The sequence below is a fragment of the Myotis nattereri genome (genome assembly GCF_964212035.1).
Source record: "Myotis nattereri genome assembly, chromosome: 2".
NCBI lineage: Eukaryota > Metazoa > Chordata > Mammalia > Chiroptera > Vespertilionidae > Myotis > Myotis nattereri.
In genome coordinates, this window is record NC_138076.1 from 84275992 (window position 1) to 84291687 (window position 15696).

At 48.2% G+C, this 15696-nt stretch overlaps 1 pseudogene across 1 annotated transcript; it reads left to right on the forward strand.

Annotated features, from left to right (window-relative positions):
* Positions 1-6386: 6386 nt before the first annotated feature.
* On the forward strand, positions 6387-7361 carry LOC308513759 (Y-box-binding protein 1-like; annotated as a pseudogene). Its single transcript has one exon. The product of its transcript is annotated as a Y-box-binding protein 1-like (transcript).
* The last annotated feature ends 8335 nt before the right edge of the window (positions 7362-15696 follow it).

Sequence of the window (15696 nt, forward strand, 5' to 3'; positions counted from 1 at the left end):
AACAGCAAATGAGGAAAGCTGGTAAACAGTATGTATGTTACTGGATAAGTACAAAGGAGAAAAGGAGAGCCGGACTGGGAACAGAAGTTGCTGGGAATGAAACTATAATTATAAATACGTCAGTCAGGGCAGACTTCACTTGCAACAAGGACCTAAATGGGGACAGAGAGTAAGCTGTTAGGGGGCATCCCAGGCAGAGGGAACCACAAAGGCAGAGACCACGCAGAGGGGTTGTGCACAGCGTGTGAGGCAGCCAGGAAGAAGGGAGGAACGCTGTCAGGAAGGTCTGCCAGTGCTATGAGGGCTTTGGCTCCTTGCTTCTGGAATCAGAAAAGCCTTCATCAAAGACCTGACTTTGGAGCAAGCTCGCACAGGCAGAGTAGTGTTGACACATTTGTCTGCATTCCCATGTGATTTGGGAGATGGCATGTGCACGTGCCAGGTGTGGTTTCAGACTTGAAGACTGCATGGTTAGCACCTGCTCCCTGCCCCTCCCTTTGCCCCACACTGTCCCCCAATGCCACATGCTACAGCCTAGGAGTCACGTGGACACATGGTGGGGGCCCACACAATGACTGGGATTATTTTAGCCACCAGCCAGGCAGGTGGGGGCTCAGAACAGATACAAAGGAATAAGAAATTGAGTCATTTCTTTCCCTGTAAGTTATGGCCCTCCATTCATGCTTGCCAAAGAAGCATGTGAAAATTACCAAGCAAGGCAGCCCAAGGCCAAGTGAGTCAGGGAGAAAGCAGAGACTCCCTGAGCTCTAAGCAGGAAGGGGTCCCCTCAGGACTACCGGGAGGCCTTGGGAAGGGTAATAGAGAATACTAAATGCCCAGTGCACAAAATTCATGCATGAAATTCATGCACGGGTAGGATCCTTAGCCGGCAGGGGCCTCCCTTCCCCTGGCGGCCTGCCACCTCTGCTGGCCTGGGTGGGGCCAGCCGGCCCCGCACCCTGGTTGAACTCCTGGTGGAGGGAACAATTTGCATATTAGGCTATCATTATATAGTACTAGAGGCCCGGTGCACAAAAATTTGTGCATTGGGGGGGGGGTCCTTCAGCCCGGCCTGTGCCCTCTCGCAGTCTGGGACCCCTTGGGAGATAATGACCTGCTGGCTTAGGCCTGCTCCCGGGTGGCAGAGGGCAGGCCCAATCCCTAGGTGCAGCCCCTGGTCGGGCTCAGAGCAGGGCCGATTGGGGAGTTGGGGCACCGCCCCCTGTCATGCACAGAGCAGGGCGGATCGGGAGGTTGTGATGCCAACCTGAGTCACGCTCAGGGTAGGGCCGATTGGGGGGTTGGGGCACCACCCCCTGTCACACTCAAGGCTGGGTCGATGGGGAGGTTGCGGCGCCACCCCCTGTCACGCACAGAGCAGGGCCAATCAGGGGGGTTGGGGCTCCGTACCCTGTCACGCACAGAGCAGGGTTGATCAGGGGGTTGGGGAGCTCCCGCCTGTCATGCACAGAGCAGGGCCAATAGGGGAGTTGGGGCGCCGCACCCTGTCACACACAGAGCCACAGGGCAATCAGGGGGTTGGGGAGCTCCCCCCATCAGGCACAGAGCAGGGCTGATCAGGGGATTGGGGCGCCTTCCCCTGTCACGAACAGAGCAGGGCAGATAGGGAGGTTGTGGCCCCGCCCCCTGTCACACACAGAGCCGCAGGGCGATCAGGGAGTTTGGGCGCTGCCCCCTGTCATGCTGATCCTGGTGCCGGGAGGCCTCGCGGCTCCGCTGATCCGGGTGCTGTGAGGCATATTACCCTTTTATTATATAGGATAGAGGCCTAGTGCACGGGTGGGGGCCAGCTGGTTTGTCCTGAAGGGTGTCCTGGATCAGGGTGGGGGTCCCCACTGGGGTGCTTGGCCAGCCTGGGTAAGGGGATGATGGCTGTTTGCAGCTGGTCACACACCCTTCAGGGTGGGGGTCCCCACTGGGGTGCCTGGCCATTCTGGGTGAGGGGCTGAGGGCTGTTTTCAGGCTGGCAGGTGACTGAAGCTCCCAACCTCTCCTTTTTTTCTTTTTTATTCTGGGCCAGCTTTAGCTCTGGCTCCAGCTTTGAGGCCTCTGCTGCTTAAAGCAGGTATCTGGTTTGTTTGTGTTCTATAATCGATACACTGTATCAACTCCAGCTCTGAGATGCCGGCTGGCTGAAAGCAGGTTTCTGGGGTTTTGTTTAGCTTCTATATTTGTTACAATGTTTCAAACTGCAAGCTCAGAGGCTGGCAAGGCATGCGGGGAACGTTGGAGTCCTCCGTCACTGAAGCAAGCAAGCCTCATGTTCGCTTCCAGTTGCCTGGCTGCCGGCCGCCATCTTGGCTGGCAGTTAATTTGCATATCGCCCTGATTAGCCAATGGGAAGGGTAGCAGTCGTACACTAATTACCATGTTTCTCTTTTATTGGATCGGATGTAGAGGAGGGGTGACAGGCGAGTGTGTCTTGATGCTTAGATGAGATGTGGGTTCGTGAATAGGAGCAGTGAGAGCGTTTCAAGTCTATGTCCCTGTGAGGGACAGTAGGATATTAGACATATTTTGGGATCAGGAAGAGGATTTCCCAGGCTATGATGGGGTGACTGTGTTGGGAAAGAGCAGGAAAATGGCTGCGAAAGAAGGGCAGATTGTGGAAGTCCAGGCTGAGAAGTTCTGACTTTTTCTGAAGGCGATTCTCTGCTTTGGGTGGTAGGGCTGTAGCAGACAGAATCGTGCCTGTTTCCTTCATGCATGTGTATGTGTATGTGTATGTGTATGTGTATGTGTATGTGTACGTGTATGTGTATGTGGAAGCCTTGCCAGATATAAAATACAGGAGTCCCTGTTAAATTTGAAGTTCAGACAAACAAAAGATGCTTTTTCAGTATAAGTATGTCCCATGAAACATTTGAAATCTAAATAGAGGACACCCAGGTTAATTTGAATTTCAGATAAACAATAGACAATTTTTTTAGTATAAGTGTGGCCCATTTAATATTTGAAGCATATAGTAAAAAAAATACATTGTTATATGAAGTTCACATTAAACTGAACATTGGGCATTTTGTTTGCTATGTCTGGCAACCCTGGCATGTGGTGTTTAATCAATGCTGCTTTCTGATGCTGTGGACTCCAGAGCAGAAGCCCTCTCCTGCTCCACTAACTGGCCTGGACAGCTCTGTCCCCAGCAGCTCATTTCTTGGTTACCCTTAGGTGCTTGCTCAGCTCACTGATGGTTCCAGTCTGTGAGTTACTTGTGAGAACAGTCAGGCCCCCGCTGCCTCCCAAGGGTCAGCTGCAGCTCCCCAAATCTGCCTCTCTGAGCACAGAGTAGGAACCTTGACTTTCGCCAGCAGAGCTGTCACAGAGCTGAGAATCGATAGGCAGTCCTGACGTGCAGGGTGGGCTGGCACACCACCGCTACCCTGAGCCAGTATTGATTATGCAAGCGGGCTGTCTGTAAACCAAGCAGCCATGCTGAAATGGGATGACTCTTCAAATATTCCTAAGTCTCCAGGGCTCAGAGGGAGAACCAGCAAGTTCTCTCACTAATGCAATGCTTTGGGGAGCTGCACCATATCCTCTTTTTCTCTTTTTAAATGCAAAGCCGAGGGGGTAAAAACTCATAACAGTCTTCTCTCCATTGAGACTCTATTAAATATGGGTCATTATTCAGTTTAAGAACCAAAGCACAAAACAGAAAAAGTAATAGAAATTGCATTGAAAGCCTAGAATGTGCTGAGCATTAGGTATGTGTTATGGGGTTTTACTTATCATAATTTTATGAGATAGATATTACTGTACCATTTTTCAGATTAAAAAACGGTGACTGACCCAGGCTCTTTCTGAGGGACAGGCAGCCTGCCAGCTTGGTTCAAACCCATGTCAGCTTGACATGCTGTGACACTGAATGCTTGCTGAAGGAGCGGGATATGTTGCGTACACCCCTGGTCTGTCTGGCTAGAGCTAGGCTGTCCTTTAAAATTCCTAATTGATGGATATCCTCTAACGAACTGTCTCTGGTTGCTCTCAAAAAGATCAGGTGCCTCTCTCTGCTCTCAGATGATTTCCTTCTCATCTGTGCTGTAGAAACTCCCTCGTTGTGCTGTAAAAAGCATCCACCTTTTTGCATCTCCATTTATCCCTGAGGTCCTCAAGGTCAGGAACCATGTCCTTCTCTATCTACAGCATCTAGAATATTGCTTGGCACACTGTAGACTCTCAATAAATATCTACTATTGGATGCTATTACTGTATTTCTAATTCTCTTTTCCCACTTGGTTAGAGAGCTCCAAGGATACTATCTTGTGGATGTGTTTTATTGTCACTGCTGGTCTTCTGCATTCTTAACTATGGTTTTCCATGAGTTTTATATTTGCCTGTTTCCACTGAGCATTCGTCTATTCAATAACAATACCAATAGAAGGTTCTTCCATGTTTGAGTAATTGGACAAGCGTGGTTGCCAAAATGGCTGTATTTGCAGAAGCCCAAGTTGATCTTCTCAGCTGCACGTCTCTGCGGTTTGCTGGAAGGGTTTGGGGTGCAAACCCAATAGCAGGCCTAACTTCCTGGACTTAAGGCCAATGTCTTTTCAGTCGCAGTGATATAGGGAAGGAGCTAGATGCCAATGAAAGAGGATGACAGACTGGTTCTGATCCTACCTTTTCACTAAGCTTCTTAGAAAATGTCATCCTATTTTTGAAAAGAGCACGTGTTTCCATAAAGCCTTCCAGGAAGTAGATAGGCAAATTTTCTCATGATTCTGCTTCCAGAAGGAAATGGTATAAAGAGAAACGTGTGAGGCCATGGGTACCCTGGTCCTCAGGGGTGAATGCGCTGTGGAGCTGATAGTCAGAACTCATGGACAGGCACTGGCAGAGAGGGCTGCATGGACTGGGAGCCCAGCCACCCGAACCTCAGGCCTAAGGAAGTGTATACATGGAGATTACAGCATTGAAATGTTCTTCCGCAGGTTTAAGGTCCTTCGAGGGTTTTGTAACTAACAGTGATTGCCCTGTACACCGGCTGTTTTTTTTCTAGGAACTGTCTGGGGTGAAGATGACTGTGACAGAAATCTGGGCTTATTCCTTTTTTATTATTATTATTGTTTAAAGTATTCCATATGTCTCCTTTTCCCCAATTGCTCACTGCTCCCCTCCCCCCGCCCCTGGGCTTGTTCTTGCTGACAGAGTTAATTTTGGTCTGTGTCTCTTCTGCACAAGAAGAAAGCCTGAGCTGCACTCAACAAAGCCTTGAGATCAAGTCTGCAGATGAGTTCGTCTCTCTCATCTTCATCCTTTTCTTGCTTTTGTTACTGTACATATTTCAGAGATGTCAGTATTTTTTAAGGCTCCACCTTGGGGGAAGCTCAAGAAATGGTCTGTGTTAGCCTTGGTGAGGTTGAGACAGCTTTATGCGTAAGAGTGTGGCTGTTTATTGATCCCATAGAATAAGAAACCATTTGGAATATCCTGGCTGTGAGAAATGTAACCCTGCACCAGCCAAAGTCATTTATCTGCCTCCACTGTTGAGAGAAGAATATTTAAAATTCTTCACCTGGGAGGAACTTCTTCAAAAGAATATTTCATGCAAACGAATACACTTCTTGGACTTGAATTAGAATTTGGATTAGAAAAATGAGCTTGTTTTGTCTGGGCCTACATTTTGTAAGAGACCATCTTGAGAATGAGAATGTGGATTACTCAAGGGTTTGTTGTGTATGCTCTATCTTGGAGTAGGTTTCAGATACAGTTTGCTCCACATCCCATATGTGGGGTTTGGAGTTTGAACTGCTGACACTGTTGATTTAAGGCTACATGTTGCTGGGGAGGAGTTCAGCATTTTAAAATAAAATGTTAAAATATGCTGGCAAGAACAGTTCTCAGTTCACACCGTGGAAGTTTTATAGCTAGTTGCTGGGGGAAAAACATTCCAAAAATTAAAGTCAGAGATTCTGCCGAAACCGGTTTGGCTCAGTGGATGGAGCGTAGGCCTGCAGACTGAAAGGTCCCGGGTTCGATTCCGGTCAAGGGCATGTACCTGGGTTGCGGGCATATCCCCAGTGGGAGATGTGCAGGAGGCAGCTGATCGATGTTTCTCTCTCATCGATGTTTCTAACTCTCTATCTCTCTCCCTTCCTCTCTGTAAAAAATCAATAAAATATATTTTAAAAAAAATAAAGTCAGAGATTCATATTTTTGTACACATTTTGAATTTGGGAGAACATTACACTTTTCTCCAAAGGTTTTGCTTTGTTTTATAAAACTAGCCAGGTTCTGTGAAATGCACTTTCAACCCAGATTTTAAGTTTCGAGTGGCCCCCAGGGAGCTCTGGCAGCCAGCCCAGTTACCATCACACCCAGGGAGCAGCCTGGAGACCTAGCAGCCACCAGACACCAAGCCTGGCACCATGGGCAGCAGCACAGGGAGGGGTGGCCCATCAGTGGTGCCTACCAGCGGGAACAAGAAGGTCATCACAATGAAGGTTTGGGGAACAGTGAAATGATTCAATGTAAGAAATGGATATGGTTCCATTAACAGGAATGACACCAAAGAAGATGTAATTGCACACCAGACAACTATAAAGATGGATGACTCCAGGAGGCACCTTTGCAGCGGGAGATGGAGAGAGTTTGATGTTGAAGGAGAAAAAGGTGCAGAGGCAGCCAATGCCATAGGCCCTGATGGAGTTCAAGGCAAGGCAGGAAATGTGCAGCAGGCTGTAGCCATCACAGACGTTATCCACCTTGCAGGGCTCTCCATGCAATTACCAGCAGAATCACAGGATAGTGAGTGGGGAAAAGCATGAGAGGTCAGAGAGCTCCCAAAAGCCAGGCCCAACAACCCTGGCCTTGCCGCAGGCTGCAATTCCGCCCATGGGGAGACCCTCTGGGCATCGCCCACAGTCTTGCAGCCACCTGTGCAGAGAGGAGGGGCAGAGGGTGCTGACAACCAGGGGGCCGGGGAGCAAGGTAGACCAGTGAGACAGAATATGTATGGGGGCTATAGACCCCGATTCCTCGCCGAGGACAGCCTGGAGAGGACAGCAATGAAGAAGATAAGGAAAATCAAGGCCCTGAGACCCAAGGCCAGCAGCTACCTCAACGCCGATCCCGCCACCGCAACCTCAGTTACGGCCTGACACAGACGCCCCGGAAACCCTAAACCACATGGCGGCAAAGAGACTAAAGCAGCAGATCCGCCAGCTGAGAATTCGTTGGCTCTCAAGGCTCAGCAAGGCAGGCTGAGTAAATGCCGGCTTACCATCTCTGCCATCACCCAGCTTGGTCATCCCACACGCAGACATGAGTATGAAATTCCGTCAATAAGACATGAACAAAAGGTTAGAGCTGAAGACGTTAAGTGCTTGCTTTTTGCCCATTGACCAGATAATTAGAACTATCCGCATTCTCTATACAGCAGGGGTTTTTTTTGTTTGTTTTTTGTTTTTTACTATTTTTCATCATTTTATTCTTTTTAGACACCTCTTTTTGGTAATGGCAAAGGTATTTTTGTTTGCTTTTTAAAGCCTGGCTTTTCTCAATACACCTTTAAAGGGTTTTATATCTGCTCAAGTAGAGATTCTTAAGAACCTCATTTTTAATTTTTAATAAACTTTACAACTTGATTTTTTTTCAAAAAACTCAACAACCTGCATGCACCTGTTAATAAAGATACACTGAAGTACTAACTCGCAGGCCTCAGGTATGATCTTATTTGGAAATAGAGTCATTGCAGATCAAGTCAGTTCAGATAAGGTCCCACTGGCATAGGGGGGCCCTAATGCAATAACACTGGTGTCCTCGTGCCGGGAAGGCTGCCTGCACACAGCAGCACACAGGGAGAGCACCGTGTGGCGATAAAAGCAGAGGTTGCTGTGATGCAGACAAGCTAAGGAGTGCCGAGGGGGGCTGGTGACAAAGAGAAACGTGGAAGAGCCTTCAGAGAGAGTGTGGCCACCTTGACTTTGGACTTCTAGCTTCCAGAATTGTAAGGACATAAATTTCAGTTGTTTTAAGTCACCTGATTTCTGGTACTTTGTTTCTGAAGCTGTAGCAAGCCAATCCACCCTCTGATGGCCCTTACAGCAGACTTGTAATTGCGTTCCTTTGTGAGCGGATCCGATCTCACTCAGTGGACTGGAAGCTCCTGGGGTTCCCAGAGCCAACACGGACCACAGCACACGGTAGTAAATATTGGTTGAATGAACACATTTTAGGAGATTAGATCTTAATGATATATTAAATACAAACAAATATGGTATGAGAATTAGCAAGGGAGAAATGCCTGCTTAGATTGGTGCGTGTATTTTATTCATAACAACATCATATAATCTCATTTATGATTTGCATAATTGAACTATTTCACTGTAATTTGAAACCCAAATCAGTGGCCTCTTTCTACAACATGAAAGAAATAAAACCAAGTTCTTCACCTCCTCTCTGGATGTTAAAGGTGATTGTTGTGTTAGTGAAACTAGCCCGGATCTTCACCACCCATTAACTTCTCAGCAGCTTTTCTGGTTTCTCACGGAGTTGGAATGGCTGCTGAGGGACTCTGCCTGCCTGTGAGATTTACATTATTGGAGATTTAAAGCAAACACTATTTCAAAACTAGCAGTAACTTCAATAATTGACTGAAGTTAATGCCCCAAGGTGGAATCTCAGATCATCAATTTAACTTACCTGCTTCTTAATCCCTGGGCAAGAGCTGGCATCTGGTGATGACTGTGTACCTAAGAGGCACAGCAGGAGGGACCCAGTGACTTGGGGGAGATTTGGGATGTTAATCTCACTGGGTCTTTATTTCTTCATGGATTCCTTTCTGAATAGCAGCTTAGCAGATACTCAGCTGCATGTGTGTGTTCATGCACGAGCTAGACCCAGCAGAGGGAAGACCACGGAGGACCCGCACTTATGGAGGATATAAATAGTCCCCCTTATCCGTGGTTTTGCTTTCCAGGGTTTCAGCTACCTGCCATCAACCTCAGTTCAAACATATGAAGTGGAAAATTTCTGAAATTAACAACTCAAAAATTTTAAACTGTGCACTGTCCTGAGTAGCGTGATGAACTCTCACCTTCCTGCTCTGTCCTGGCCGGACATGAGTCATCCCTTTGTCCAGCACACCCATGCTCTATGTGCTCCCCACTTAGTATCGCAATGCTTGTGTTTAACCCTTATTTTACTTTAAAATGGCTCCAAAGCACAAGACGCAAGAGTAGTGATGCTGACAATTCAGACGCCAAGGAGTAGCTGTAAAGTGCTTTCTTTATGTGAAAAGGTGAAAGTTCAGTACTATCTGAGGTTTCAGGCATCCACGGGGGTCTCGGAGCGTATCCGCCATGAATAAAGGGGGACTACTGCATGTGCCTTCTCCCTCCCTCCCCCAGAAGTAAAGTCATGAGGCCCCCAGGGAAGTCTGGCCTGACCTCCCCACTGAGTCACAGATGGAGGAGAAGGAACCAAGAGGGGAGACACCTGGCTGGACTTCCCAAGAGCAGGCCTGCCTGGCTTGTGACCCCCCTGCCAACTCCACACCATGGAGCCTGGGAACTCACAGGAACCATCTGCCTGAGCACAGATGGGCCATGAGAGCAAGAGAGGGCTGAGCCTGCTCCCACTTTTAAGGCCAAGCACCCCTCCCACTGCTGTGTGGGATGTGCTGCCAGGACTAGCGTCCTCCCTGGACTTAGCAACCAGGTCACTTCTTCCTCCTTTGGGAAGAATGAAGAGAGGGCGGGAAAGGGGACCCAAATATGCATCCCAATATTTCTTTCTGATCTTGAAGTAGAATCCCCCTTCCTCCATGAAAATGTGCCTGTGCATGGGGTGGGAGAGTGGGTGAGGCAAGACACAGGACTGCCACACGCCATCTCCACAGAGTGCTTCCAAGTGTGCAGGAAGGATTAGAGTTGGAATTCTCAGTAATCGTTTCCTTCTCCCACACCTTCCAGACTTGGGCCTCCACGAGGAGGTTGTCCCCGCATATATCCCGAAGCTCTGGTCTTAAATTTCTTCCCTCTACTCACACACCCTCTAGCTTCCTCCCCAGATCTTCGTGCAGGGACCCACAGCCACACCAGAAAATGGCCTGCCTTTCTCCTAGAATCCTGAGCGCGGGAGCTCTGCAATCATGTTTCTTGCTCTGTCATCATAGCTCCAAGCCGGGGTGGGCTGAGGACTCCTGACTGTGGCCCAAGGAAAGCTGTGGGTGGGCTGACCACTTTACTGGTCATCTATGAAGATGCTACTAACAAGACAAGTACAGATTTTCCTTAGGGACCACACAGCCAGTCCTAGAAACCTATGTGGGGAAAGGAGTATGCCTCCAATTTGCCTGCTCTGGGCCTTGCCTCTTAGAAACAGTGACGTCCACTGCTCACCCCCCAGGCCCTGCTGCCTTTACAGGGCCACCAGGAGATGCCCCCTGCTGTGGAGGAAGACGTGGCGCCAGGCCTGGAGCACTGCCTCGCGTTAAACTGTGTTGAGCCAGGTCTTTTCTGTTAAAAGCAAACAGGAAAAAGGAAGGGTCGCTCACCCCAATATAGATACGTTAATAAGTGAGATTATTCAGGGGAGAGAAGGGTAAAAGCTCCAAGGGAAGTGCCGAGAAACATTTGAAGCTTTCAAAGACTGGAAAGCTCAGCTGTGGGCCCCAGAGAATGTGCCCTGGAGGCAGCTTTGGGGGAGGCAGGGGCAGGCCGGGGACACTGAGAGGGACTGGAGGTGACAAAGCAAGTCCAGCGCCTGTTCAGAAGACGTGAAGGTCACCGTTGGCTGTGGTGTAAGAAATACTTCAGGAGGTGGAAAGACTGGAAAAATATGAGGGCAGTAAGCCAGGCTGTGGAGTTCACACTTCATATGAGAGGCATCCTGCAGTTACTCAAGGAGTCTGAAGAGAGTGATCTGGTCCAAGCAGCACTTGAGGAAGATTAATCCCATAATGCTGTGGAGGACGAGCTGGGACCAGTTAAAATAATGAGGAGGAGGAGGAGGAGGATAGTGGTGATGAAGAAGATGATTCAGATAAGATTTATAATGGCATTCACTGTCTTAAGCACTTTGCATCTATTATCACACTACTATGAGAGAAGACTACTGTTTTCACCATTTTACAGATAATGACACTAGGAACAGAAAAGTTAAGTAAGTTGCCCAGGGTCACCCAGCTAATAAGCAAAAGACCCAGAGTACAACCGGATGCTCTAATCTATCCATCCAGGCTAAACACAGGAGGAGCAGCAGAAGTGCGACAGTGACACTAGAAAGGCAAGGGGGTGTGATGTCATGGGACCAGAGGCCACCTGACCTTTCGTGATGGCAGGGGGTGCGGAGGGTTTGGGAGAGGGCAAGTGGAGAGGATCACGCACCTTATTGCCATAAGGCTCTGGGGACAGAGGTCATGCCACTGAAATAGGGGAGCCCAGGGCAGGAGCTGGTCTCTGGAACAAGATGGAGTATTGGTGTCAGCCGGCAGCATCTCTGCTCTGAGCCACTGCGGCCCTACAACCGCCTTCTTGCTGCTTTTCCTCGTTTCCCCTGAGCCAGTCCCTCTGACAAACACCTCATAACCCTTGGCCCTGGTCTGCCTTGCTTCATTCTCTCTGGCTTTTCATTTGTTCCCCATACCCGTGCGGCCCTGCCTACCTGTGAGCCACTGAGTGCCGGCAGGCAGTCTCTCTCTGCTCCTGCTCCCGGCTCACAGGTCCTTGTTGAAATGCTCACTTGCAGACAGATCTGCCTGGGCCGTGTCCTCTGTGGTGACCCCTCCAGTCACCATTAATCACGTCTCCCAGTTTTATCCATCACCACGCATGTAATCATGTTTAAGTGTAATGTATGTAAGTATTAGCTTCTTATTGCTGCTGAAACAAATTACCACCCACTTGGTGACTTCAAACAATAGAAGTTTGTTCTCTCACAGCTATGCAGGCCAGGAGTCCAAAACCAGCATCACTGGGCCAAAGTCAAGGTGTCCGTCAGCAGGGCCACACCCCCTCTGGAGGCTCTAGAGAACCTGTTCCTGCCTCGTCCACCTTCTGGTGCTTATTGGCATTCCTTGGCTGCTTGCAGCTGCACCGCTTCTCTCTTTTTTTAACTTCTAGAAACTGTTTATTTTCCATCCATCTTATTTCCATTCTGGTAAGAGTTTGTGGAAGGACACCTTAGGACCACTCAGTGGTTGTCCCTACCCTCTCAGAGGCCTGAGCAGTGGGGCTGCAGTCCAGTCCTCAGTGGCAGCTGAGTGCTCCAGTCTTCAGCAGGGAGCTGCAGGACAGGCCTGGAGGGCACCTGCGCACAGGCTGAGCAGCATGAACTCAGGAGCTGGGGCAGTCCACTCACCCTGAAACTCCTCTTGGTCACAGCGTTTTCAGCTTGTCTAGGGCCACCCAGCTGTGGCCTGCTCTTCTTTTTCAATCTCGTCAGGATCTCCATAGAAGCAGAGCTCAGGTATGACCTCCCATGGGCATCCATGGAAGATGGTACCATTCAGAACTCCCCAGGGCAGCATCCACCACATCAGAGCCCCCTTGTTTTCCCAAGGGCTGGCAATGTCCCAGGGCACACAGGAAGAGTGTGTGTTACACAGAGCAGAGTGATGGTGGAGAGGTTGACATAGACCTGTGAGAGGTCCTCTCTGTGAGAGCCTGATGGTCAGCCCTGGGATCAGGAACCACCAGAAGTCTCAGCTCCCAGAAGGCTCCCCGGGGCTGCTTAGTAAACGTTCTAGGAGTGAAGTGTCCGGAAATGGGCAGTGGCTCCAGTGGCAGCAGCAAACTTCAGCACAGCTCACTGCCTGGTGCTCCTGGACGTATGGCACTGATCCCAGCGGGCTTTTCCATGGCGTGAGCTTCCAGCAGAAGCTCGTCCCAGGTTTGTTACAGATTTCCGATGTAGATGCCATCACTTTTCCTTTTGTAGACGCACTATTCCATTTGGAGTCGGGGTCGGTGCCACCTAGGTGGGTTCCTGCTGCAAGGAATTTGAGGACATGCTCCTCCTTCATTTGCTGGGCATCAAGGGCTCTGGACATTGTGAAAGTTTCCCTTTACGTCATGTGGAAACCGAGAACAAGGCCACCTGGGCCTCTCTCTGGGTATCCCAGCAAGGGCTGCTCCACTTCACCCTCAAGGCGAGCATTTCTCTACTCCATCTTCCCTCACCGTCTCAACGAGACTGTGTCAAAATCTCCCTCTGCTTCCCTTTGAGAAGAATAATCTTCCATGTCAAGACCCTTAACTTAATCACATCTCCAGAGAGCCTCTCTCCGTGAAAGGCGACATTTACTGGTTTCGGGGATTAGGGCCTGATCTCTTTGGGGCGGGGGGGGGGGGCGGTCATTATCTACCTTCTGACAGCTTCCATCTCCCTTCTCTTGCTCAGGGGAGGAAAGCTGCTGCCTCCTGGGAGCCTAGAACTCAGTGGAGCCTCCACTGGTATTTATGAAATGACAAAAAGATTCATATAGCCAAGTGTATCGTATTCTAAAGAGTGTTTTTCATTATGTGTCTTAATTTAATAATAATACTCTATGCTGTTCTAACTTCTGTAACAATAAAACAGCTCTGATATGACAATCATCTTACATAAATGAAAACGTGATTTAATAAAATGGCATTTTATGAGCTTTAGGCAAAGTACCTGTTTGAATTATCTTGTTTAAATTAAATGGCTCTTTGGTGTTCAGTTGTAAGCACCACGAAGTGTGTCTATCTTGCTAATACAGCAGCATGGTTATATTCTGAATGATACAATTTAATTACACGTAACTTGGAATTTAAACTGAAATCTTGTTGTGATACAGGCCTGACCTTTGTGTCCACTCATTGCTGTCTCTTCAAGTGATGTGACACTCGGAACATGTTTTAAAATCTTATAATTTTAATGGGACAAGTAAACCATAAGAGATGGACAAATCTGTTCTAACCCCTGCTTTGCCTCATATGGCCTGAGTAATCCTGGGCACGATATTTGAGAGTCATGGTCCTCCCCCTATAAAATGGAGAAGAATGAGCTGAGGTAAGATGTGCCTCTCAGCTGTCAGCCACTATCAGTTCCCTCTTTGTCCTTCCTTTCCCACAAACATGCCAGGAAAATTCAACCTACTTTAAATCTGATAAGTAACTCCTAAAACCCACATATCCTATACATGAACATATTGGCCTAAAATATACACATATTAGCATGTGAAGTGCTTCCCCTGCCAGAGGCCTGTGCTTGCTTCCTTTGCCATTGCCCTATGCTTCCAGAGCTGCCAGAGGGAGGAGGGCAGAGGACCGAAGAGCGATGCTGAGCCCGTCCAGGGAGGATGCTGTATGCTGGCCTTTGAGGCTCTGGTGGTTAAGCAGAAGCTCCACATCACAATTCAGGCTGGCACATGGGAGGGGAGGCTGCCTCAGAACAGAGAGAGAGAGAGAGAGAGAGAGAGAGAGAGAGAGAGAGAGAGAGAGAGACTGAAGCATGGAGATGACCAGGTTTTTTCTAAGGAGAAAAACACTACATACAGGGTGAATTTTTGGAACATGAAAAAGGGCCAGCTTACCAATCCCAGGCTGGCACTGGTGCCAGAAATCACAGAGTATACGCTGAAGAAAATATATGTCACATCCCAACCATTTAAAAGAGTGTTTTCTCATTTACCCCTCTACTTCCTTTTATTACAGCTCACTATTTATTTCACAGAATTTGGACTCAGAAGAGTTGTTAGAGATAATTTGGCTCAACTTCCTTCCAGAACTCTTTACAACATTCAAAACAGACGGCTAGTCATTGTGGTGTTGCTTTTGTTGTAACCTATTTTTTTTTAATAACCAGTTTTTATCGAACATCACTAAGTTAAATAAATTATTTTTCAAGTTCCTATTGAAATGACTCTCTCTTTACTGTGTGTGCGTGCGTGCGTGTGCGTGCATGTGTGTGTGTGTGTGTGTGTGTGTGTGTGTGTGTGTGTGTGTGAGATATGGGAGTAGACCATGGGACTTTCTGCCTCTGGTGGCTCCACCTATTAGCAGGGGCAGAAAGGGGGAAAGGACTTTCTGACTTAGCAACATTCCTGGGAAGACTCAGTGCCAGTGAGTGGGGAGGGAAGGGTAGGAATAATCAAAAAGAAATCTCAGCCCTAGCCAGTTTGGCTCAGTGGATAGAGTGTTGGCCTGTGGACTGAAGGGTCCCAGGTTCGATTCTGGTCAAGGGTATGTACCTTGGTTGCGGGCACATCCCCAGTAGGGGATGTGCAGGAGGCAGCTGATCGATGTTTCTCTCTCATCAATGTTTCTAACTCTCTATCCCTCTCCCTTCCTCTCTGTAAAAAAAAAAAAAAAAATCAATGAAATATATTTAAAAAAAGAAAGAAATCTCAGCTTGAAAAAGGTCCTTATGACCTTCAGTATTTTTTTTTTCAAATAATGCCAATTGAGATTTTCTCCTTATCCCAGTAACTCAGGTTTAGAGAGACATTTTAGAAATACAAAACAAAGAAAACAAAAGCAAAAAACATTTGAGGGTCCTGACATTACAATGTTTCTTCAGTTTTTATATTCTGCTCTCCACATTATATCATGGACATTTCCCGTGTTGTTATACATTCTTCTGCGACGTGATTCCTAATTGTGCACCGTATTCTATTGTATCTTCTATTGTACAGCTCGTTCTCGTTTCCCTCACCTCTTGTCTCCTCATGCTGGTCAGGGAGCTCCCTCTGGCAGAAGCACTCCTTAA